The following is a 23681-nucleotide window of genomic DNA, read 5'->3' as shown; positions in this document are numbered from 1 at the left end:
TAGAAATACACATTAGTGTTTGTAGTGTCTGAGTAGTAATAAGATAAGAACAGTAAGGGAGCTGAATCACACACTGGTTGAGGCCTTCACTTTAAATGTTAGCAGCTTTATTTGATTAGGTTGACTCTTGCAAGATGAACTATAAGGTATTATTTCACAGAACAAAGTATGATATTTTACAGCTATGGTTTTCATTACTGGTCTTTCCATCATACCCTCAAGGAGTAAAAAAGAATTTTGTTTATTGTGTTTAGCGACAAAGCCTGTATGTTTGCTGACTGTCAGTTGCTTCAGCCCTGCAGACCTGGCTTACCTTTGCTTTCCCTTGAACCTGACGCCTTAGGGCAAACTGAATTTTACTAAACACCAATTCCTAAACTGTTGTCCTTCTTTTATTTTAACAGATTTTGTTTAGGACAGGGCAGTAAAACTTGGGGATAGCAGGGTTAAAAAATCATGGGAACACGACAGGGCTGAGGATTTTTTGGCTGTTTTCTTTGAAGTAGAACATTTTTTAAAGTATTTGATGTTTTATTCCAGTTGAGAGGGGTTTTAAAAAAAGATTTATTTATTGAAGTCGCATTGTACTTGTTCTTATATAAGAACCACCGGTTATATCAATGATTGTTTGTTTTTGTTTTTTATTCATTTTACATTCTCATCACAGCTCCTTTCCCTGCTCTTGCCCCTGTCCCACCCTTATAAATCTCTACCCCTATTGCCCCCTCCCCTAGAGACGGGGGGGGGTCAGTACCACCACACCCTGGGACATCAAGTCCCAGTATGACTAAGCACATCTTCTCCCACTGAGGCCCAACCAGCCAGTCCAGGCAGAGGAAGGGGAGCCAATGGCAGGCTAGTGGGTCAGAGATAGTACCTACCCTACTTGTTAGGGGACCCACATGAAGACCAAGCTGCACATCTGCTCCAAATATGTGGGGGTCTTGTTTTTTTTAATTTGTGTAATAAGACATTTTTATTATTATCTATTTGTACGTATTGCCTACAGAATATTATTTCTTTTTTATTGGATATTTTATGTTTTTACGTTTCAAATATTATCTCCTTTCCCCCTTTCTGCTCCCCCTCCCTTTGTTTGCTTTGTAATAACTACATTTTGTTTTTTATTTTACTTCTTGCCTAATTGTTCCCTGTATTGTGCTAACTAAATATTTTATATTAAATTTTGAAGTGAGTTTTTAATCTATTCTGACAATGTCTGTCTTCTATATTTTTTTTTGAGCCGAAGACCGAACCCAGGGCCTTGTGCTTCCTAGGCAAGCGCTCTACCACTGAGCTAAATCCCCAACCCCAATGTCTGTCTTCTAATGAATTGATTTAGACCACTAAAATTTAAAAGAATGCTGGGGATGATGGTGTATGCCTTTTATCCCAGCACTCAGGAGGCAGAGGCAACGTGGATTTTTCAGGGTTTGAGACCAGTGTGGTCTATATAGAGAATCCCTTGTCAGCCAGGACCACAGAGTGAGACCCTGTCTCAAGAACAAAATTAACATGAATACTGATAGGATTTGAGTAGGACATGTTAACATATTTTTGTTTCTTAATTCTGTTTATTTTCCTGTTCCTATTTTATTCCTATCTTTGTAGACTGCATGAAAACTTTTAGAATTTCATTGTGATTTATCCATACTACTATGGAATACATGTAATGCAGTCAATTACAATATACATATTAATGTCTCACACACTGATGACATTGACATTTTAAATTATGACCAGTGGTAAAGAAATCTTCCTTCTTTCAGGCCTGCTTAACTTTCTTTTGTACATTCATTTTTATTTTTAAATGTCTCAGCTGCAGAAGGAGAGCATCATGTTAGATGGCACTTATTATTTGAGGTTTCAACTCTCAAACATTATTTTTAAAGCACATAAGGAGGCTGAAGAGATGGCTCAGCAGTTAAGTGCTTACTGATCTTCATGAGGACTCAGGCTTGGTTCTAAATCTCCACATCAGTAAGCTCAAAACCACCTGAACTCCAGTTCTAGGCAACTGGACATTCTCTGGCCTCCCTCAGTGTGCCTCGGTGTGCACTAGACACCACACATGGGGCACAATAAACTCACACAGGTGCGTATACATACACAGAAATAGAAATTAAAACCATCTGTGTCTGCCGGTGAACACCTTTAATTCCAGTACTCAAGAGGCCGAGGCACATGAATCTGTTAAGTTTGAAGCCAGACTGGTCTACATATACAAAGTGAGGCTATGGAGAAACCCTGTCTCAAAAAGGCAAAATAATAATAGTAACAACAACAACAAAAAACAACAACAACAACAACAACAACAACAACATATAAACCTTTAAAGGAAGATAGTCTGTTCCACTCGTCCTTACTTTTCCTCACTTCATTTTTTTAAATCATAGAACGACATTATTCTTTTGACATTTTAAAGAGTGTATCTGCTGTTGAAAATTTCTCCTCAATTCTGAAAAGATGCATTAATGAATGTATAAGCTGTATCATCTCTTAATGTTTTCTCAATGTTTCAGGTTTCCCCTTAAAAAGAAAAACAACCAAACAAAATTTCTGCCATGTAAGCAGGACTATTATCCATGTGTATGTGAATATTCTGGTTCCTGTAAGCCATTGAGTGGCAATCATAGAACAAGTAAAGTGTACGGTAAACAGGCATAGGTAAAACCTCCCTGTAAAAACTTAAATGGCACCAGGGTGACTGCTTTTAACTTATAACTATAAGGAAACATGAGGATTCATTGTTTTATAAAATACATAGGGCTCTCACTGTGTTGGATTTAATTTTTTTTTATAAAACATACAAGTAGGTGGAAAAGCATGAGGTCATTTCAGCAGACTAGTGTGTAGGGGTCATAAACAAGGCGCAGATGTAAATTCAAGGCAACTGTGTTTAGCAAGCAGGATAAACAGATTAAAAGAAGCATTCTTAGAAATCCAGAGACTATGTTGTAATTCACCAACAAGGAAATACACAGCTCCAGTAAATAAACTAGAAAAAAATACCTGCATAAAAATATCTTTGATCGTACTCCATGGTACAGTTACAATTCTATGTGAATTCATGAAAGATCCAGTGGGTTGGGTGGCCACATTTCCTGAGGAGACTGTGGAAGAAGAGTGAAGCTATCCATAAACCAGGATTTCTGGATATAATTTCTGTACAATGTCAGCAAATGTGTCAGTACCTGCCAACACACCATTATCCTAGAGGATTCACTAGAGCAAATTAAAGCCTTCTAAACAATCTTTGGGCCTAGGCCCTGAGAAGCCAGGAAGGCAGTGGAGATTAACTCACAATGTGTGCTACTGGGTGACACTGGTCGAGTGACAGCCTGGGCTCAGAGGAGACTTAACATGAGAAACCAAGACTCAGGGCCTCAAAAACCAACAGCTCCAGGGCCACAACCTCCTCAGAGAGCAAAGGGGGGTTTCTTTACACAACCTTTGAGGTGGGACCCTTAAACCAAAAGCTCCAAGGCCATGACCTCAGAGTGCAAAGAGGGTCCTTTACTCGACCTTTGAAATATGGACCTTAAATCTTAAACAGCTTCAAGCCATGGTCTCAAATGGATTTAGCCCTTTAAAAGACCTTTGAGACTTGTCTGTTTGCAAGTACTCAGCAGGGCATGGAGGTTGCCATCTCTTTCTTCCCAAAGCCTGAAGCAAAAGGGCAGAGCCAAACAGTTGCAGATCTGGCGCCACGGTCTCCTTGTGGTGCTGAGGGGAGGGGAGCAAATGAGGGGGCGGTATTGGGGGTGGAGCAGTGGAGACTTCGGGGACCCGGGAGCCTTAGGGCATAACTTCTGGAAGCATAGACTGGCGCTTTATGACTGACTGAGCTGGCTCTGCAGCAGGTCGGCAGGACTGCGGCTCTCTCAATTGTGGCAGCAGCAGCGGCCTTTTCGAGCCAGACACTGCGCGCAGCTCCTACAGCGCCTTCTGCAAGGGGCTCACACACACGCTGCTCACCTTCTAAGACCTGCCCTGGCGCCTGCGCGTGAACTTCCCCTACTTCTACATGGTGGCCTCCGTGATGCTCAACGTCCGCCTGCAGGTGCGGATCGAGTGAGCAAACGCTCCCCGCCGCGGCGGAGAGGGTCACCCGTGCCTTCCGCGCCGTCCTGGCGGCCACAGTAAGGACAGCGGGGCCACACGGTGCCTCGAGACTGCGGCGGGGGACGCAGGCGGCACGGCCGGGGCCCCTCCATTTTAGGTCTCTGCTGAGGGCCTAAGGAACCGCATCCCACACCGCAAAAACCTTCACAGCCCAGTCCTTTTCCTCTGCATCCAGAGAATCGCCAGAGTCTGGCAAACCTGTTGCCTCCCCATTGGCCGAAAGCGGGAGAGGCCCAAAGAAGGGATGCTACCACAGGACTTGATTTACCAGGCCCTGTGCCTGAAGGTAGGCGACCACAGGTTGGGATGGGGGCAGATGGGTATGAGGTCATGGCATCTGGTCTGTGGGAATAAAGAATAGAGCCGGCACATCTGCCACCTAGCCAAGCTGGGAAAGTAAAAAGGTAGGCGAGGCTCTTCACAATTCCTGGTAGTGTGGTTCCTTGATAGGGTGAGAGAGAGCATGGTATCTCGGAGGGTCAGCTAAAAAGGTAGGTAGTGTGATTCCTTGAGGGGCTGAGGGGCGTCACCAGCACACAGACAGGGAGCCCCTCCCACCCACCTTCCAGGCATCCAATCCCTTTTTGTGCAGAGGACTCATGAGATGTCACCTGAACCTGACAGGGACAGGGTTGGGCCAGTGAGCTCCCAGGAATGCCCTAGACAGCAAAGATTTATCTATCCATCTAAGTCAGGTGAGCAGTTAAAATAAACAGTTCTTTTTGAACCAATCCGCAGGCCTGTCCCCTTCTTGGCGGGGACGCCCAAGGATACTCTGCAGCTGTGCACAGTTCTTCCCAAATTGCCTCCAGCACCGTTGGGGATGGTGCAGGGGACTGGACTCAGCCACTTATTCCTAACCCCGTCTGAGGGCATTTCTGAGACTCTGCATCTGCAGACAGGGAAGAACAGGAAATAGTTGGTTCTAGCCATCTCTTCCCCCACAAGCTGCTTCTCCCATCTTCCCTGTGTACCCAGGCTCCCTGAAGTACTGCAGGGACACCCGAGAGACCCACAAGCCCATCTACCAACCATGACCTGCATGGCTACTGTGTGCCACAGGATCTGGAGACGTGAAGGACCCCAGAAGCAGGCAGCTGCTCTCAGAATAGGACAGAGAAGGGGAGCACACAGGAGGCCAACTCTGAAGTCTCTCTTTCTTTTTCAGACATTGGTCTTCTGGGTGATGGCTCACCCCGTCTCTGAACATTTCAAATCGGATCCTAGAGGTGCCACTGTTGCTGTAGTAGCCCAGGTAGCAGCTGAGTGAAGAGCCTGCCTAGAAGGAGAGGGGCCTTTCTGGTGAGCCCAGAGGAGTGAGGTGGCTCAGGTCTCCTGGTCCCTCCACAGAAAAGCCTTGGACACTGATATCTCCCAGTAAGTGTGAGGGAGATGTGCTCTCCCACCTGTTACAGGAGAAGAGGAGAGAGCCCAGCCTGTCTTGGACCGGCATTCCTCCATCCCTGCTACAGTTTCTCCACAACCTGGCAGGACATTGGGGTTGGGAGGGAGTGGAGAGCTACCAAGGGGCCTAGGGAGAAAGAGAGGCCATGAGATAGGGGAGCTGGACGTCTGCATTCCCTTGGAGTGGTCTGAAAGACGGGTGAACAGTTGATTTCATAAATAGAGGGTAAGGTTCAAGGATTTCCTAAAATGTCCAGCCCCCTCCAGAACCAAGCCCCCCACTTCTCTGGTGCTTGACTAAGAGCTCCTGGGCTATTGTGTGGTATGGACAGCCGTGAGGATGGCATTGTGGTTTATAGGGTCATGATGTCACTGGAAGGTTGAGGAGATGTGGCTGAGACCCATGGTATGGCCCTGTTTCTCTGTTCCCAGCTCGCAGGCCCATCCCTGGTGTCACATGGGAAATCTCATCCAGATAAGCAGAGGACAGCCTGTCCAGGAGGCCCTATCTAGGGTAGAAGTTGTGATCTCTCAATGCCCAAGAATGGCCCAAGGGATACTTTTGTTACTTATCCCACACTCCTCCAACTTCTCTGGTACTGTTATCTCAAGGTCTATTCATTCCTTTCCAGCATGCCAGCCGGCCAGCCCCAGGGACAGAGGGGCCCAACTGCCCACTCAGAGTCAGATAAAGATCTCAGTTTGTCTCACCCAAAGGGCACAAACTGAATGGTGGCTGCCACATGGCCTCTGCTGCTCACCATAGGGCAGGACTAATGGCTTCCTTCTCCCAAGTTTCACTAGTAGTCCATGTACGTATGTTTGAATGCATGTGTGTGCGCCTATATGTAAATGTGTGTGATGGGGTGGAGTCGTTGGGTAGGGAAAGGAGCTCCTGGAAATCCCCTGTTTTCCAAGTTACAGGAAGGATCATGGACTACTGGGAGAAATGAGTGTGAAGCCTGAGGCCCCTTCCTCTTAGACCTCACACTACTACAGGGAAGCTCGTCCCTGCCCATGCTCAGACATCGGCTATGGTGTGAGATCAGAGCACTGGTATTAGGCTAGACTTTGGGCCCAGTGATGTCATCCTGGAGAGAGGCAGAGTTAGGACTCAGCTTTGAGCTCATGTCCCGTTCTGGCCCTGATTAGTCTGTGAGCTTCTGCTTTGGCGTCCCCTTGGCTACTTTTGTTCTTCCGTGGTGCCCTCGCTGTATGATGTCATGGTGCCCTTGCTGTATGATGTCATGGTGCCCTCGCTGTATGATGTCATGGTGCCCTCGCTGTATGATGTCATGGTGCCCTCGCTGTATGATGTCATGGTGCCCTGTATTTGCAGGCTGTATGATGTCATGGTGCACTGTATTTGCAGGCTGTATGGCAGGCAATGGAGCTTCAAATTCAGAGACTTAGCCTGGATGACCTTACATTTCCATGTGTGTTGGACTCTGCCTGGCCAGCTCCGTCCGGTCAGAGATAGGGTTTTCGAAATTGTCACGTTATCTCCCAAAGGTAAAAGAACATCTGTACACCAAACACTGCCTGTCTGCCTCCTGTTTCTGGTGGGTGCCATACCTTATCCTGGGTGGGGAAATGGGTGGGACATGGGACAGCAAGCTCCAAGCCAAGAGGGCAATCCAGAGATGAGCAGAGAACCTCCTCTCCTTCAGAACCTCCTTCCAGATCACCCTTGACAGGACGACCACCCTCTGATCTCCCCTCTATACATACATACACACACACACACACACACACACACACACACACACACACACACACCCTAAATGGGCAACAGTGGAGCCAGGCCCAGAAGGCTCCAGTTGGTCGCATTAACATGGTTCAGAGAAAGAAACTGAATCAAAGTCGTCTCTCTCATTCTAGGGACTGGAGTCAAGGTGTTGAATGCAAGTTGAACCTCAAGAGTAAGGGGAAATGGAACCAGTGTCTGCAGGCCACTGTGTGCAGCCAAGTCCTCTCTGCAGTAGTAAGTGGTAAAGCCCTCAGTGCCTTTTGGCAGACAGCTTGCTAGGCATGGCTGAGAAGATAAAGCACCCACCAGAGGCTGGAGCTGGAGCCTGCTTTCCTCTCCTTGCCTTAGCTCTGTTTTCTCAGAGCCCCATTCTAGGGGAGTACCTAAAAGGTCAGGAACTCTAGGGCTGAGCTGAGGTGTGGCTTAGTAAAAGGACAGGAGGCTCAGTGGGGAGGAGCCCAGAGGAAGTCAGACAGGAAGGCTGTAAAGAGTCCTCTCAGCAGGGAAACTGGAAGTAGTAAGGCAGCAGACTGGGAAGGAAGGGAGCAAAAACTTGTCAGAAGTGCAGGAAGCCATCCAGGAAGGGATGATGCACAAATGCATTGTGGGAGACAGAAGGGAGTCAGGAGATGTTTCTAGGAGGGTAGAATCATGAGGAGCAGGAGGCTCAGGGTAACTGTAGACCCCATGGGAGATAGCTATCTCAGGAAAAAGACATAAACCTGAAGAGATGCCCAAGAGCTTCTTGGAATACAATAGGATACTGGGGTGCGGTGGGCGAGTAAAGGCTGCAGAGGAAGGCTGAAGAAAGAAGGCCAGAAGCTCAAGGGAAATCTCAGGTTCTGGGGAGGGAGGCAGCAGGCTGCAGGCATGGTAGGATGAGAGGATAAGTGGAGGATATTGGGTGCTGAAAGCCCCGAAAAAGGCGGGAGCCTTGAGGAAAGGTTATACTGTGAAGCAGGCAGAAGGATCATAGAGTGGGGTGGGAGGCTAGAGAGGCAGGCCGTAGACTCAGCGGGAAGTCTGGGATGAGAGGGAGTAGCTGGAGGAGGACAGGTTTAGAGGAGGCCCATCATCCCAGAAGAAGGTTAATGAGGCCCAGGACAAGGGCAGGATGCTGAGAAGTATAGAACCTCAGCCAGGACAGAGGATCAGAAGAGAGTATGAATCCTCTCACAGAGCATGAGCTCATGGGTCTTGTGGAAAGCTCTAAGGGCTGGGAGGAGGCTGGCAGAGCCAGGGGGTACTACCCTAGGGAGAGCAGAAAGCTAGGACTGAGAGCCATGCTGTCCTGGGGATGTGGTATTCTGGGAGGGAAGACAGAACACTGAAAAAGGTAAGCTGGAAGGAAGGCAGGAGGTTCGGGGACTGGGAGAGGGTGCAGGTTTGGGAGGTAAACAACAGGCCTCAGGAGAGTGGGAGACACTGAGGAAGGGAGAAGCTAAAAGAGGCCCAAGGGCTGGAGGCCCAAGGGCTGGAGTCATAACACTGGAGCTGATCTGGAAGGGGAATGGCCTGAGGCTTGTGAGGGCAGTGGGCTGAAGAGACAGGCAGAGTGTCATGGAGGACTGAGTTGGGGTTTGAGTAATAGGGCTGGAGGACAGAGGAAAGAGGCATGAAACTGAGGAGGGCTAAAGAGACAACAGGAAACAGGGAAGCATCTGTGGAGAGGTGTCAGAGGAGAGGTGACCAAAGGCCTGGGAGAATGGAAGGCTGAGGAGAAGGGCACATACGTGAGGAGGGCAAAACACCAGAAGGATGTGAGAGGAAGGAGGTTCTGTAGGAGAGGAAGACGACTGAGCAGATGAGTTATTTGGATCCTGAGGACAGCAGGAGAAGGGCAAATGGAGGGTGAGGAGGGAAGGAGGTTCTGGGAAAGTAATGGCACTGTGGGAGGGTATAAGTACACTGAGGAGAGCAGGAGCCATGGGGGGAAGGGCAGAAGGCTGAGGCAGTGAGCCTGAGGCTAGGGAGTCCTGCAGGAGTGGGATCTGAGTCTGAGGAAGGGCAGGGGTAAGGGGAGGAGCCTCAAGGGAGCAGAAGGCTGGAGAGGGGGCAGGGACAGAATAGAAAGGTGGACTATGGCCAGAGGCCATCAAAGCCGAAGGAGGGTCTGTTTGACTTAGAAGGCAGAGGGGAGGGCAGCAGGCTCCTCAGGAGGAAGGCAGAAAGAAAATAGATGGCTAAAGGAAGATGGGAGGTTAGGGGAAGATTAGGGGAAGGAAGGCTTGAGGAGTCAAGAAATCTGGGGGTGGGAAGCAGAACGCTGGGGAACAAGATGGGTGGCAACAGAGGAGGACAGGGTGGTTTGCATCCAGAGAAAGGAAAGAGGATGGAGGAGAGGAGACTTCAGGGAGGGCAGACATTCTGGGAGGACAACAGCACGGAGCCTTGAGAGGAGGGTAAGACACTAAAGGAGCTCAGATGTGCACTTGTAGGCTAGGAAGCTGATGACAAAGGCCAGGTGCTCAAGACATGGTAGTGACATTGGGAGCTAGGTACCAGATGAATAAGGATGGGGGTGTGTGTGAGGAAATTCTAGGATTCTGGAAGCAGGTAGAAGGCTGGAGTGGAACATTGAGGGGTGTCAGAAGGCCAGAGGAAAGCAAGCTGCCGAGGGGAGGGCAGGAGGCTAAGGTGTAGAGGGGAGGAGGGCTCCTAGAGGATGGGCCGGGTGGCAGGAAACTCAGGACTCAGGAGGAGGCTAGAGAAACACTCAGACCTAGAAGGATGCAGCTAAAGGCTGGTGAGGAGGCCTAGGAGGGCTTAGGAGGTTCTGGACAGACACAAACCATAGGTAGAATGGAGCAGGGCCTAGGTAGGATAGTTGGAGACTCGGGCAGGGGGCAATAGGCTGTTCAGGACCAAAGCTGGAAGAGCAGGGTAGAGATCAGGGAGATGGGCAAGCAAGTCAGTAAAGTTAGATGTTGGAGTAGGCAGATAGCTCAAGAGTAAGGTAGTGGGCTAGAATGGAAAGACTTTAGGAGGGAGTCTATCTGAGGAGATATGTAACAGAAGAGAGTAAGAGTTTGGGGAGACAGGCCCCATGCTGAGCAGGGTAAGAAGGTTGGCAGAGGATAGGATGGTGGGAGGAAGGCAGGGGCTGAGGAGCAGGGTTCAAAGCACAGAAAGGAAAGAAGGTTGAGGGCTGATCTGGAAGACATGTGTACCAGCAGGCTGAGGAAGAAGCTGGAGATGAGCACGGAGTCTAAGGCATATGGTGTGGCAGGAGACTAAAGGAGCGTCCAGGGATGAGGAGGATTACAAGATGCTCATGGAAATGGAAGAAAAACAGAGGGCGGGCTTGAGAGGGCTGTGTAGAAGACAGCATTGGATGGAACTGAGGAGAAGGACCTGGAGGAGGAAAGAGGGATGCAAGGACAGGTTTAGAGGGTGAGGACAGTGAGGAGCAGAGCAGGCTTCTCAGGGGAGGCATGAAGCTGGTAGTAGAAGGAAGGGGTCGAGGAGGAGACAGACCAGAAGCTGTGGGGGTATCTAGGAGCACGAGTTGCAGGGCAAAAGGGGAGGCTAACGAAAGGGCTGGGATGAAGTATACAGCTACAGGGAACAAATGGGAGTGAGAAGAGTCTGAGGTGAAAAGGGACAAGAGAGGGTGAGAATCTGAGGAGGAAGGTACGCAGGATGGGGGTAGAAAGTCAGGGGAGGAGCAGGAAGCTATGGGAGAACTGGGGGACACTAGGAAATGAGAGAGGACTCAAGGGGCACTAGGAACTGGGCAGGGGACAGGAGGCTGGTGTGTGGGGCAAGAGCTTCAGGGAGAATGGGGAGTGACAGGACTCTGGTGAAAGAAGGGTGTTTGGGGTGGGGCTAGGGGACAGAATGCCTGAGAATGAGGACTCAAGGGTTGTAGGAGACTGAGGAAGGGGTCGGAGACTCAGTGTAAAGGGAGGAAGTAGGAAGTAGGATGGGAAGGTGAGGGAACAGGGCAGAAAACTTGGGGCAAACATTGCAGGATGAAGAGGAGGCCAAAGGCCCACAAAAGGGTCTTAGGAAGACTCCAAGACGTCTCTCTAGAAGGACAGATCCGAGGTGACCAAACAAAATGGAGCCTGCGGGTGAGTGTGGAGGCTATAGGAGGTTACAGAGCACTACAGTATACTGAAGAGGGCTGGGGGATGGTGAGGGTGTTGGGGGCTGGGGGGGTCACTGGAGAAGGGCACAAGAGAGGACATGTGAAGAAGAGGGGAGAAGGAACACACAAAAGGGGATAGTGGTGAGCAGGGTAAAGGCTAAGGGTTGGGGAAGAGATCAGGGAGCTCAGGGACAGGGCAGACGTGCATGGAAGAAGCCAGACGCTGGAGGGGTGAGCAGTACAGGTAGCTTAGCAGAGTTAGAAGGATGGGGACAGACAGAAGATGGACCTGAGGACATGGTGTTGGAGGTGACAGAATACTAGTGAGAAGAGACAACAGGAGATGTCAGGAGACTCAGCAGGAGGTCCTTTGTAAGGAAAATAGGAGAGTACCAGACTAGAGAAGACCAGGGAAGAGGTGAACTGTCTTATGTGTTGGACTAGTGAGCTCTGGAAATGGAGGAGTCTGGGGGAAAGCAGGCTTAAGGGGATGTCTTAACGGCTGTGGAGGGACACCAAGTCTGGATAGGACATTAAGGAGGCTCAGGGTGAGGGTATCAAGTTCCAGGCGGTCCCCAGAGACAGAACTGGGTGTGGAGAGTGTCACCAGGGATGGAGTCTGAGAATGGGGTCAGCAGCTCTTGAGAGTGTGAGGCTCTGGGACTACAGAAGGGTAATGGGGTTAGAGTCTTAAAAGAGAAGGGGAGGAGCATAAGAGAACAAGCCTGGAGAGGAGGTCAGTAGGAGCATGGAGAGGAGAGCAGGGCACACAGTGGGGTTGCTGGAAACTAAGAGGGAGTGCAGGAGGTGAGCTCATGCCATGGGTAGAGGCCAGAGGTAGGAAAAAGATGGTCAATGTCTAGAAGATTGGAAGTGCCAGCCCTGTGGATAGGGGTAGGAGTCTTCTGCAGCTGATATGTTTGATAGGAGGGAAGTGTATTCCCAGGCAGAGCAGGACACGGAGGACCAGAAGCTGTCCCAGGGTTCCTAAGACTCTGAGTACCAGACCAGGAGGGTCCAGTTGAAACTTAGAAAATGGAGAACAGAAAGTAGTTTGTCAGAAGGGTATAGGATAGTGTAAGTGACTGGGTAAAGGCTAATGCCTGTGCTGAGATGTCAGGAACTTGGGGAGAGGGGGCAATGGCTGGGGATGAATGCAGAAGTCTCAGGAAGTGTGGATCAGAGATTGAGGTAAGGGAGAGATCTAAGTGTCATGGCCATGTAGGGAGACTGGAAAGAGCTGGAGAAGTCTGGGAGGATGGGGAGACTTCATAAGAGGGCAGGAGGCTCAGGGTGTGCCAAGGTGACAAGACGCAGTGGAAGAAGGCAAGCTTGTTGATGTATGTATTTAATCCCAGCAAATGGAAGGCAGAGGCAGGTGGATCTCTGAGTTTGAGGACAACCTAATCTACAGAGAGAGTTCTAGGATAGCCAGAAAATAATAGTAATGATGATAATAATAATACTAACTACTACTACTACTACTACTACTACTACTACTACTACTACTACTACTACTATTATCATCATCATCATTATCATTAGCAGCAGCAGCAGCAGCAGAGGGACAAAATCTGAGCAGGAGGATAGGAGACTCTGGTTGAGGGTAGCAGCTTCCAAGAGGTCCCAAGGGACACAATCTGCTGAGTAGTCTAGGAAAGATACTAGAGTTATAGGCCAGGCAGAAGAGTTGAAAAGTCCTGAGTTTCTTCGGAGCATCCAGGAAGACAGAAAGATGTTAAGGATATGGGGTAGACTAGAGAGGAGTGGGAATAGGGAAGAGTAGAATGTTGAGGAGTGTTAATGGGATAATCAGGAGGGCAGGAGACAGGGATTGTAAGAAATGAAGGCAAAATGCAGGAAGGGACACGGTGGCCAGATGTCATGGTGAGGGGCGGGAGGTTAGAAGTGATGGCAGAGGTCTGGAAGATTGGAAATCTTCTATCATGGGGTAGGATTCTCAAGAAAGGGTCTTGGACAAGTGGGAAAAGTGGGAGAAAAATGAAGTTCTTGTGGAGACTAGGACACCAGAATCAGTCACAGGGTATATAGGAATCCTGGTTCCCCAGGTCAGGAAACTCCAGTGATGCCTCAGCAGTGGAGGCTAGAAATGTCAAGAGGTGGTTATTTCCCTAAGGACTTGGTAGCTGGCTGCGTAATGGGCAACATTTGGTTTTAAGTGTCGGAGCCTCAGGGGTAACAGAGCAAATAGTAGGGAAGGGGGGATTGGTCTCCAGAGTCGAGGCTCAGAGATGATGGTGAGGCAGAGTTCTAGGAGTGGAGAAGGCTGAGGATTATAGCATGATGTCTCATGAGAACAGGAGGTTCAGGGAATGCCTTGGAGTCTGGAGGAAGACAGTATTTTGATAGGAAGGGGAGGGGGCTAGCAGGAAAAGGGGATGGCTAGGCTGAGCGTAGGTCCCTGGAGTGGGAGATCAGATTCAAGGTACTGAGCAGTCTGTAAGGAAGATCAGACTTTGGTGGAGGGACCACAGTGCCATTGAGTACTCATAGACACTAACAGGCTGGACACCCTGTCAACAGGAACTCTGCTGAGCCTCACTGCCTCACTGCCTCATCATCTGGCTTCTGTATGGACTAGAGGAGAGTCATTTGCCCTACCCTGCTTCTCCCAGAAGCGTTTGTACCTTCTTGACCCCAGGCAGGGCTGCCTTCTGTAGTGCTTATTACCACCCCTAGAAGAGAAAGGGTGACAGCCTGGTGTAGACATGTGGGGTATGGCCAGCTTTTCACCCACCCCTGAGCTAGACAGTAGCTCACACTCTCTGCCAGGCACAGCCCTATAGTGCAAAGCCCCAAGAGGAGAAGCAAGGGGAACTTCCCTTACCTCTAGGAACTCCATGGGAGAAACCCCTCTACCAGCCCTCCTACAGCCACCAGGGAAAACAGGTTGGAAACAAAGCCCTTCCCTGTAAGGAGTCATAGGCAAGAAAGGACGGACACACCCAGGCCTTCAATTCTACTTCCTTTCCTCCTTAGGTGACCTTAGCACAGAGAATACAAAAGACTGGAAAATCAGACAGGAGGTGAGAAGCGTAGGTGGTCAGGACAGGGGAGTACACAAAGATCAAGGAAGAGAAGAGAAGGCTATGTTTAGAGGTGTCTCACAGTATCAGGAGGACAGGACTGTAGCAAAGAAGAGGCTCAAGGAGATGGGAATGTGTCAGTCCAGTGAGGTTGATGTTCTACATGTAAGTTTGGGGTCTTAGGGGAAAGCATGCTTCATGTTTCAGAGGCGATCATGAAGCATGAAGATTACGCGCTAGGCTGGGCTTATGAAAAGGATACCCAGGAGGCATGCTGCAGAGGGTACGAATCTAGAAAAAGTATCAAAAGCTGCTAGGGGCAGGAAACCTGGGAAGAGACCAGGAAGTTCTCTGCAGGGGAATGGGAGGCTCACATAGATGGGAAGATGTCAGGAAACTGGGGCGTAGGTAGGAGAACTGGATTGTGTGCAAGTAAGCAGGAAGCAATGACAGGGAGAAGGATTAGCCTGGAGGCTGAGTGAATCAAGGTGAAGAGTACAGAGAAAAGACACGTAGCAGAGAAGGTAGAGGTTCATGGAAAAAGGGAGCCTGTTGTGGACACGTCAGCTTAAGAATAAGGCCTCAGTTCCAGACAAAAGAGTAGGATCTGGGAGTGGACATCTGGCTCAGCACTCAGGACCCCTCTGCTCTTCCACAGACCTGAAGTTTCATTCAAAGGATCCACATGGGGCTCAGAACACTGTGAAACTTCAGTCCCAGAGCAACCAGTAATGTCTTCTACACTATCCTGTGACCATGTGTGTACTCTCTGCTAAGATCATGCATACAGGCAAAGTGGCTATTGAAAGAAATGATTTTGAAGAATGAGGAGATTTTACTAATAAAGGAGAGTTTAGTTCATGCCTAGGAAGCTTGGAACACAGAGTACTGGACTGAGGAGTTTTGCATGGCCGTATTTTGAATGGCAGCTAGAGGAGGAATTAGGGAAGGGGAGAGGGGGAGTCATGAGCAGCTTGGGATGCTATGGGAACCTAAGAAGCCTAGAGGGGACAGGAGAGAAGTTGCCTATGGAGGTGTGACAGAGCATGAATTGGACGCTTGGGTTTGGGCAAAGATACGAGGAAGGCAAGATGCAAGCAAGTGTGGGCAGAAGGGCAGGGAAATCCAGGGCGGGAGGGGGAATAGCAGACTCCAAAAGGTCCCAAGGGTCAAGGGGAAGTAAGTGGACTGGAGTGGTTATCAGGGACTTTGCAAGCTGGGGATGAGTGAATGTTCCTGGGGAGGGTATGAGGCTAAGGGAAGCCAGAAGGTTGGTGATAAAAGAAGAATCAGAAGAGGGAGAAACAGAAGCCTGGGGGACATGTTAGTAGGTGGATGGGGAGGAGGACAGGAGATATGTGAATTGCAAGAAACCAAAGGGGGGGGATTACGAGGACACTGCGTGATCTGTGTCATTTGTAGGATCAGGAGGTTGGAAGTGATGACATGATTCTGGAAGATTGGGATGCTGGTAAAAGGATAGGAATCTAGGGCAGTTAAGAACGCTGTGAGGACGGGAAGAGGTTCAAGGGAAGAGTAGGAGACTGGGTTCCAGAAGCAGCCCCAGGGTGTCTAGGCTTCTGGGTATCAGCCTGGGGATCCAGTTTAGGCTTGGGAGGCAGAGGGCAGGAAGGAAGAAGGTAGGTCAGGTGGCTACAGTAGTCTGGGTAAAGACTAACACCTGGGTTGAAATGGTAGGGGTTCAGTAGTACAAGAGCAAATGGCTGGGGTGGAAGGTTAAGGTCACAGGTCTCGTTGGTCAGAGGCTGAGGGGAGCCAGAAGTGCAGGATTCGGCTCTGTGTAGAGGGGCCTAAAGGAAGGCCAACATCTGGGGAGGATGGCAAGACTACTCAGGACAAGAGGCTCAGGGTGTGCCTAAGAGGACAGAAGTCAGGATTTAGAGAGAGATCAGAGTACACTAAGATGGCGACAGTATGGCCTGCTGTGAGTGCAGATTTCCAGACTGGAGAGGAGGAGGGTAGGGGCTATAGAAGCTGTGAGGATGTGGGGAGATCTTGTGGAAGTGTAGAATCCCGAGAGAAAGTCGGGGGTTGTCTGAGGGGACAATGCCACTGAGGAGAACATGGCAGTCACTTGTAGTACAGAAGACTGGAGAGGAAGACTGGAAACTGAGACACTGGAAGGCGTGGAGAGAAGGAAGGCAAGGGTCAGGGAAAAGAAGAGGAGGCTAATGAAAAGTAGATGGCTAGGGGTGGGCAGAATGCTGGAGAGGAAGGCAGGACAGCAGAGCCATGGGGCAGCTGCTTACAGGGGAATCAGGGTGGAGAGAGAAATACTGAGTACCAGGGGAGCTCAGGTGTTTTACATGGATGTAAGGAGTCTTAGGGGAATCTAGGATCGGATGTGGTAGGGTGAATTACCTTTTGTCTAGAAATGACCCAAGAAGGTTTCCAGCAGAGGGGGCTAGACAAGAAGGACGGGGATGAGTGCTGTAGGGGACAGTCCCAGCCAGGGGCAGAAGTGGAACTGGGAGAGAAGAACAGGAAGCTAGGGAAGAGGCCAGTGGGAAGAGAGTGGCTTGGGTGGATGGTGGCACAGCAGAAGAGACAGAAAGGAGGCTAGAAAGGAGAACAGGAGGACGTGGAGGTGAGCATGAGTCACTGCAGAAGGAAAGAAGGGTGAGGATACAAACAGGGTGATAGACAACACGATAGAAGGTCTGGTGCTTGGCAAGAGGCTGAGGACAACGTTGGGGAACATGAGAGGATAAAAGAACCAAGACATCAGTAGAAGCCTCCTAGAAAGTTGGAAGCCACCTGGAGGAAAGAAGGTTGCATAAAAGGGCCCAAAGGTCAGACAGACGAGGACAGTCTCATGCTGGAAACGTGGCTTTGAAGTCAGGACAGCTGTCTACTCTTCCAGAAGTCCAAGGTTCAGTGCTCCTACATGGAGTCTCAAGTGCATTGGAGCCTCCAGTCCCAGGGGATCCAGTGTTCTCTTCTAGCCTCTCCTGAGACCAGCAGTGCACCGGGTACTTACAACACGGGCACTTGAAGAGCTAGTCACAGAACAGTTTAATATTTTTAAAGAATAGGCAGTCTTTTTTAATAATAGGAAAGGTGTCCTTTTTCTGCAGTGAGAGTTGTAACACTCAGTGCTGGAGGGGTGGTCTGGTCCGGGGCAGAACAATAAAAAAGGAATGCGAGGCTGTGAGATGGCAGAGGCCTTAATCAGGAAGCCAAGGATAGCTTAAAATGCTATAGGAGAAGCCCAGATTAGGGAGAGTGGAAGGGTCCTGCTGAGGAGGACTTCAGTGTGGGTTGGAGGCTCAGGGAACAATGTGTCGAGGGAGGAGGGGAAGACACACTGGTAGGTTCTGAGGCTTGGGAAAGGTACAAAGTCTGGAAAGAAGATGACAGGAAGATCCCAGGGAGGGTTCCAAGTGGCCCCAAGTTTCAAGGTTCAGCATTAGAGGATCAAATACACAGGGAAGCTCTCAGGAGGTTAGTGATGGGAGCTGTATGACCTGGAGAAGACTAGAAGGCTGAGGGAGGGTGGGAGGAGGATGATGTCAGGGGGCAAAAGAAGTGTCAAATGAGAATATGAAAAGCAGAAGGCTGAGGACGATGAAGGAAAAGAGGGCCTGAGACACAGTAGCAGAGCAAGAGGATGAGGGGGAAGGAATAGAGGAGGGACAGAAGTTGAACATCTGTCATGGGGAAGGGCAAGAGGCTGGAGGTGATGGCAGAAGTCTGGAGGATTGGAAATGCTGGTGCTGGGAGCAGGATGATAAGGGAACAGTAGGGGATGGGACAAGTGGCAATGATGAGAAGAAGACCAGGAAGGTTTGGGAAGAGCAGGACATTGGGTGTGGTCCCGAGTTGTATAGGAATCCAAGTGTGGAGTCTGGAGGATCCAGTGGAGAGTTGGAAGAGGGAGGCAAAACACGAGACTGGAGGTCAGGTGACTGCACACATAACTAGCTGGTGAAAAGGCAAACCCTAGCATGAGCTTTGAGCAGGCTGATGACGGGCAAGAGTAGAAATGGCTGTGGAGGAAGCAGGAAGCAGGGCTGCTGGGAAGGGGACTGAAGGGCAGATGACTAGGTATCTGGGCTAGGTAGGGAAGCTGCACAGGACAAAAGTCTGAGCATTCTGGGATGTTTCTGCTCAGATGAACAGGACACTCATGGTGAGCCTGTGAGGCCAGAGGTCAGCATGCTGAGAGAAACGGTAGTGAACTGGAATATGACAGGATAGCCAAAGTGAGGGTAGGTCCTCACATTGGATTGGAGAGACTGGAGGCATTGGTGGCTGCAGGAGAGGGGAGGGAGTTCGTGGCAGAGTGGAAACACGGGCAGAGAGTCAGAGGCTTGCTGAGGGTACAGTGCTGCTAAGAAGGGCAGAACTCTTTTCATGGGGAGGATCCAAGACTGCTGAGTAAGGTAGGAAGTTCAGGGAGACATTAAAAGCCTAGGAGGGAAGAAAGGCAGAGAAGATGGCAGCGCGGCCAGGGAGGAGAAGAGAAGGCTAAGGGCAGAATAGCAAGTGGACAAGACACAAGGACAAGGAGGGTCAGGTGTTATAGCAGGAGGTGAGGAGTCAGAAGGAAAAGGCAGGATTGGGTTCTCCTGGGAAGATACGGAAGTCGAGACATTAATGCCAGGCTGGCATGGAGAGGAGGAAAGGGTGGCAGCTGGGGGAGAGTTGAAGCCTGGGAAGATGACAGGGCATTCTGAAGGATGGGAGAAGGCTCAGATGGATGATGGCATAGTGGGAAAGTCAGAAAGAAGGATAGTAAGGAAGGATGAGGATAGAAGGATGAGGAGGTGAGCACAAGACGCTGTAGGAAGAAGGGTGTGGATGTGGGCAGGAGAATGAGGTTTTATAAGAAGGCCCTGGTTGGCAGGCTGAGGAGCTCACCCAGGGAAGGTGAGAGGGCAGAAATCTCATGAAAAGGTGGAATCCAGCTACAGGAAAAACTGCAGAATAGGGCCAAACGTTCAGATCAACTGGGGGAGTTTCGGGCTGGAGACAAGGTATGACAACTTTCTACTCTCAGGAAACTGGTTTTATTCAAAGGACCCACAGGGAGGCTCACAACCATCTGTGACGCCAGTCCCAGGGATCCAGTGTCATCTCCTGGCCTCCCCTGAGAGCGTAGAGGCATTTGGTGTTTAGAACACATGCAGGCAAAACATCCATTCACAGGAAAATATTTTGTAAAATTCTGAGCACGGGGGATTTTTAACCACAGGGAAGAAGTCAATTTACTCCAGTCACGATTGAAGCACAGAGTTCAGGAGAAGGAGCTGGTGTGGGTGGGGTACTAATTAGGACATAAAGGAGGACATAGTGGAGGTACTAATTAGGGGATAGAGGAAGGGAGCAAGCTGGTAACGAGGGCAGGAAATCAAGGGCAGCTTAGGGTACTATGTAAGGGAAAGAAGACTAGGCTACAGAAGAGGGCGGGTATCTCTCAAGACATGTTAGTATTGTGTAAGTCAGGATTTCAGTGTCAAGGCCTGGGTTGGAGGCTTGGGAAAAGCATGGGTGCTTGGGGTAGTAAGGGGCTCAGAAGTGCTCAGGAGGCAGGGAGCCAGATCAGAGGCCAAGAGGCTCTCTGCAGGGTGGGAAGTGGCTCTGAGGTATGGTGGTATGGCAGGGGGACAGAGTGGAACCTAAGGAAGGAGAGCAGGTGTATGTGGAGGTGAGCAGGAGGCACTGTGGGAGATAAGGAGAGAAGAGTGTAGGCAGGAGGTGCCAGGAGTTGGCAGGAAGATGGAGGAATCTGGGTCAACTGTGGAAAAGAAGACTGGATTGAAGGAGTCAGAAAGGTCACTGAAAAGTGGGAGCATGCTGGAGGAAAATGGGTTTTAATACAGGGCCACAAGTTCAGCTAGAACGAGATAGTGTGGGGCTGGACATCTGTCTCAGCACTCGGGTCAACTGCCTGCCCCTCTCCACAGGCTGAAAACTTGAATTGAAGCATACACATCATCTCACAACAGTTGACAAGTACAGTCCCAATGGGTCTGATGCTTTCTTCTGACCAGGAGTCCACTTGGTGCTTTGAATATACACATAGGCCTAAAGAGCCACTCACAGAGAAGTGTAATGATTTTTAAGAGTGGGTTGTTTTTACTAATAGAGAGGAATATAGATTGTGTGTATGGTATTTGGAGAACTGAGTACTGCAGAGAGGCTCTGGTGAGAGTGGTATTCTAAATAGGGGTTCAAGGGTCATCTGGGGAAGGTAGGAGTCTAGGAGAGAGGGGAAGAGGTCAAGGGAAGCCTTAAGATGCAATGTGGAGGTAATGGGGCAGACTAGGGAAGAGGAGAATTGCCTGGGAAGCAAAATTACATTGTTAGAGGCTGAATTAGAGGCTCGGGGTGTCAGCACAGGAGGCTGGAGGAGGTTAAGATTCCCATTGGTAGGTTCAGAAGCTACGGAGAGGGGAAAAGTCAATGAAAGAGGACTAGAGGCTTGGGGTGAAGGTAAGAAGTTGGGGAGGCTCCAGGAAGTTCTGAGACATGAGGAGGTGAGGAGACTGGGAAAGATCAGAACAGTTGCAGGGCATGAGGACCTCATGCTCTCGAGGAGGGTATGAGGCCCTAGGAAGGTAGATGGATAATACTTGATGGGGGGGGGCAGAATCCTAGGGAACACATTAGGAAGACATGGGGAGGAGGGCTGGAGACACAGAGGCATCAAAAGAAACTAAGGGGGATTCAGTAGGATTCAACTAGATGCCGTGGTGTATGTAGGAGATTGGGAGTGGTGACAGATGTCCAGAAGACTGGAAAAAAAACCGGCTGTAAGAACAGAGGTAGGAATCTTGGACAGTTGAGAAGGCTGTGAGGAGGGCAGGAAGTTCTGCGGGAGATTAGGACTCTGGGTTCTAGAAGTAGCCCCAGGGTGTCTCAGTTCCAAGCCTGTGGAATTGGGTGGAGCCTTAACAGATTCAGGGCAGAAAGGAAGAGATCAGTTGACTAGTGACAGAGTATCTGACTTAAAGGCCAACATCTGCATGGAACACTAGAGGCTCGGGGGCAAGTGAGCAAATAGCTGGGGGTAAGAGTGGGAGTCTCCAGAGTCATGGGTTGACGGCTGAGGTAAAGCAGAAATTGATATCAAGCAGAGCTGGATAGGGAGACGAGAAAGGAGGGCAGAAGTCTTGGAGGATAGCTAAACTATTGAGGACGGGAGGATATGAGTATGCCTGGGAGAACAGAGGAACTCAGGAACTAGTGAGGGAGAGTCATGGCGAGGGTCAGTGTATGTCTCCATACACTGGTGTGGTAGGATGGATGTCTTCAGGTTTAAGAGGCTGTGGGAAGCACAAGATATTGTCTGTAGTGTGGAAGCTGTATTGTATCTTAGAAGACTGTTCAAGGGCATGGACCTACTGAGAGGGGCAGGATGTGTACAAGGAGGACAAAAGATTGGGCTTTAAGGCAGGGTATCTAGGGAGACCTGAGAAGCTTCAGGGACTAGAAGGTCAGAGAGTAGTGCAGAGGCCTGGGAGAAGACATGGAAGTAGGAAGCCATAGGTATTCTGCTTGCAGAGTCTTAGAGAAAGTGGTTCATGCTTTGGAAGAGAGGGGATAGGATTGCAGTAGAGAGGGAGATGACGGGAATGGGGATACTAAGACCAAGTGACTTTGAGTGTTGTAGGGGGCTGTTAGAAAAGGCAAGATGCATACTACAGAGAGGTTTACTAACCAGGGAGAGGAGAAACTAGGCCGGGTTAGCCAAGAAGAAAACAGACAGACAAAGCATAAGTCCGAGGGTTTCAGGATCAGAGCATGAGCTAGATGCTCAGGGATGGGCAAGGTATCTGGAGGAGGGCAAGATGCCTATTGGTACATCCAGAAGCTGTAGAGGGACACAAAGTCTAGGCAGAAAGACAGGAGTCTTGGGGTGAGAGTAGGAGGTCCTTGGGGGATGTCAGGAGCGTTCCAGACTAGATATGAGGGATGGATGCTCCTAAGAGTAGAAGGCTCTGAGGAAGAAGAAGGATGGAGAGGATCTTTGGTTAGAAGAGAGAATAGGACAATATGGAATGGAACAGGGGAACACATTAGGAGGCAGATGGGAAAGTAGGAAACAGAGGGGAATGCAGGATGGACAGGGTGGGTGGTTGTCATGGCGGGGAGGTTGGAAGTGATGGCAGAGTCCTGGAAATGCTGCATCTAGGAGAACCATGTTAGGAGAGTGGAGGAGGTTTAGGTAGGTGAGAAGTCTAGAAGTCCTTGTGGGAGCTTCAGAAGCAATTCTTGAGGTTTTAGAAACTAGAAAAAAAAATGTTCAGAAATTCAGTGGAGGCTTTAGAAAGTAGGGCAGAAAGCAAGAAAGGACATCAGTTGGCAAAGGACAAAAAAGTGGTCAGGGGCCATTAAGAAGAGAAGGTTGTGAGATCGGAGGAGGCTTAGAGGGGGACAAAGTATAGGACACAGGGCCACATGCTTTGCAAGGCAGCAGGAGAACAGGGCTTTGGAAGAGGGGAAGTCAAGGGAATGAAAGAGACAAAAACCAAGGGAGTTCCATTGTTGGACAAGATGAGGCAGGGAGGTAGGAGTCTGGGAAAAAGGCAAAGTGTCTGGGCGGAAGGCAAGATGTATGCTACAGAGAGAACCATGAACCAGGGGATGTAAGCACTATCCTGGGTTAGGTAAGAGTGTTGAAAATGAGGGGTACAGACAAGAGTTCCAGTGTGCAGGGACAGTCAAAACTGGGGGTGGCCAGGAGGCCTGGTATGCTCTCTGCAGGAGGGGAAGTGATTGGTGTATATGGTAAGGTGACAGGAAGGGGCAAAGCTGTGCAGGAGGACAGGAATATTTGCAGGAGAGCTAATGACAATGTGGGAAGGGGGATAAAGACAGAAAGATGAGGGAGTGATAGGATGCTCGGGTTTGGCAGGATGATGGGGGATCAGGGTGGACAGTGGAGAAGACAGGTGTAAGGGAGCGAAAGGCTTATAGGAAGATGGGCTGGAGAATAGGGACTCAAGGGCTGGTAGCCTGGGAGATTGCAGCTAGGCATCTGTCTCAGCGCTTAGAACATCTGTCTGCTCTTCCACAGGTCCAAAGCTTGATGCCAAGTACCCACGTGGGATGCACAATGGTCTGCAACTCCAGTTCCAGAGCACCCATGGCAACCTTCTGCCCTATTCTGGGACCAGACATGCAGCTGCTGCTTCAAACACTCGCACAGGCCAAACAGCTGTTCACAAAACTATGCAATGATGCTTAAGAGAGGGAAATTATTTTTTAATACTTTCAGAAGAGTGTCTACACA

General features: G+C 49.8%; 1 long non-coding RNA gene across 1 annotated transcript; it reads left to right on the top strand.

Annotated features, from left to right (window-relative positions):
• The first annotated feature begins 3820 nt into the window (after window positions 1–3820).
• LOC102550394 (uncharacterized) lies at window positions 3821–23636 on the top strand. Its single transcript, NR_110728.2, has 5 exons — window positions 3821–4411; window positions 5294–7513; window positions 11253–11355; window positions 15078–15177; window positions 23466–23636. It is a non-coding gene; the product is annotated as an uncharacterized LOC102550394 (long non-coding RNA).
• The last annotated feature ends 45 nt before the right edge of the window (window positions 23637–23681 follow it).

This window comes from Rattus norvegicus, chromosome X, assembly GCF_021556685.1.
Source record: "Rattus norvegicus strain SHRSP/BbbUtx chromosome X, alternate assembly SHRSP_T2T, whole genome shotgun sequence".
NCBI lineage: Eukaryota > Metazoa > Chordata > Mammalia > Rodentia > Muridae > Rattus > Rattus norvegicus.
Note: the sequence above shows the minus strand (reverse complement) of the source record. Positions and strands in the feature narration are given on the sequence as shown.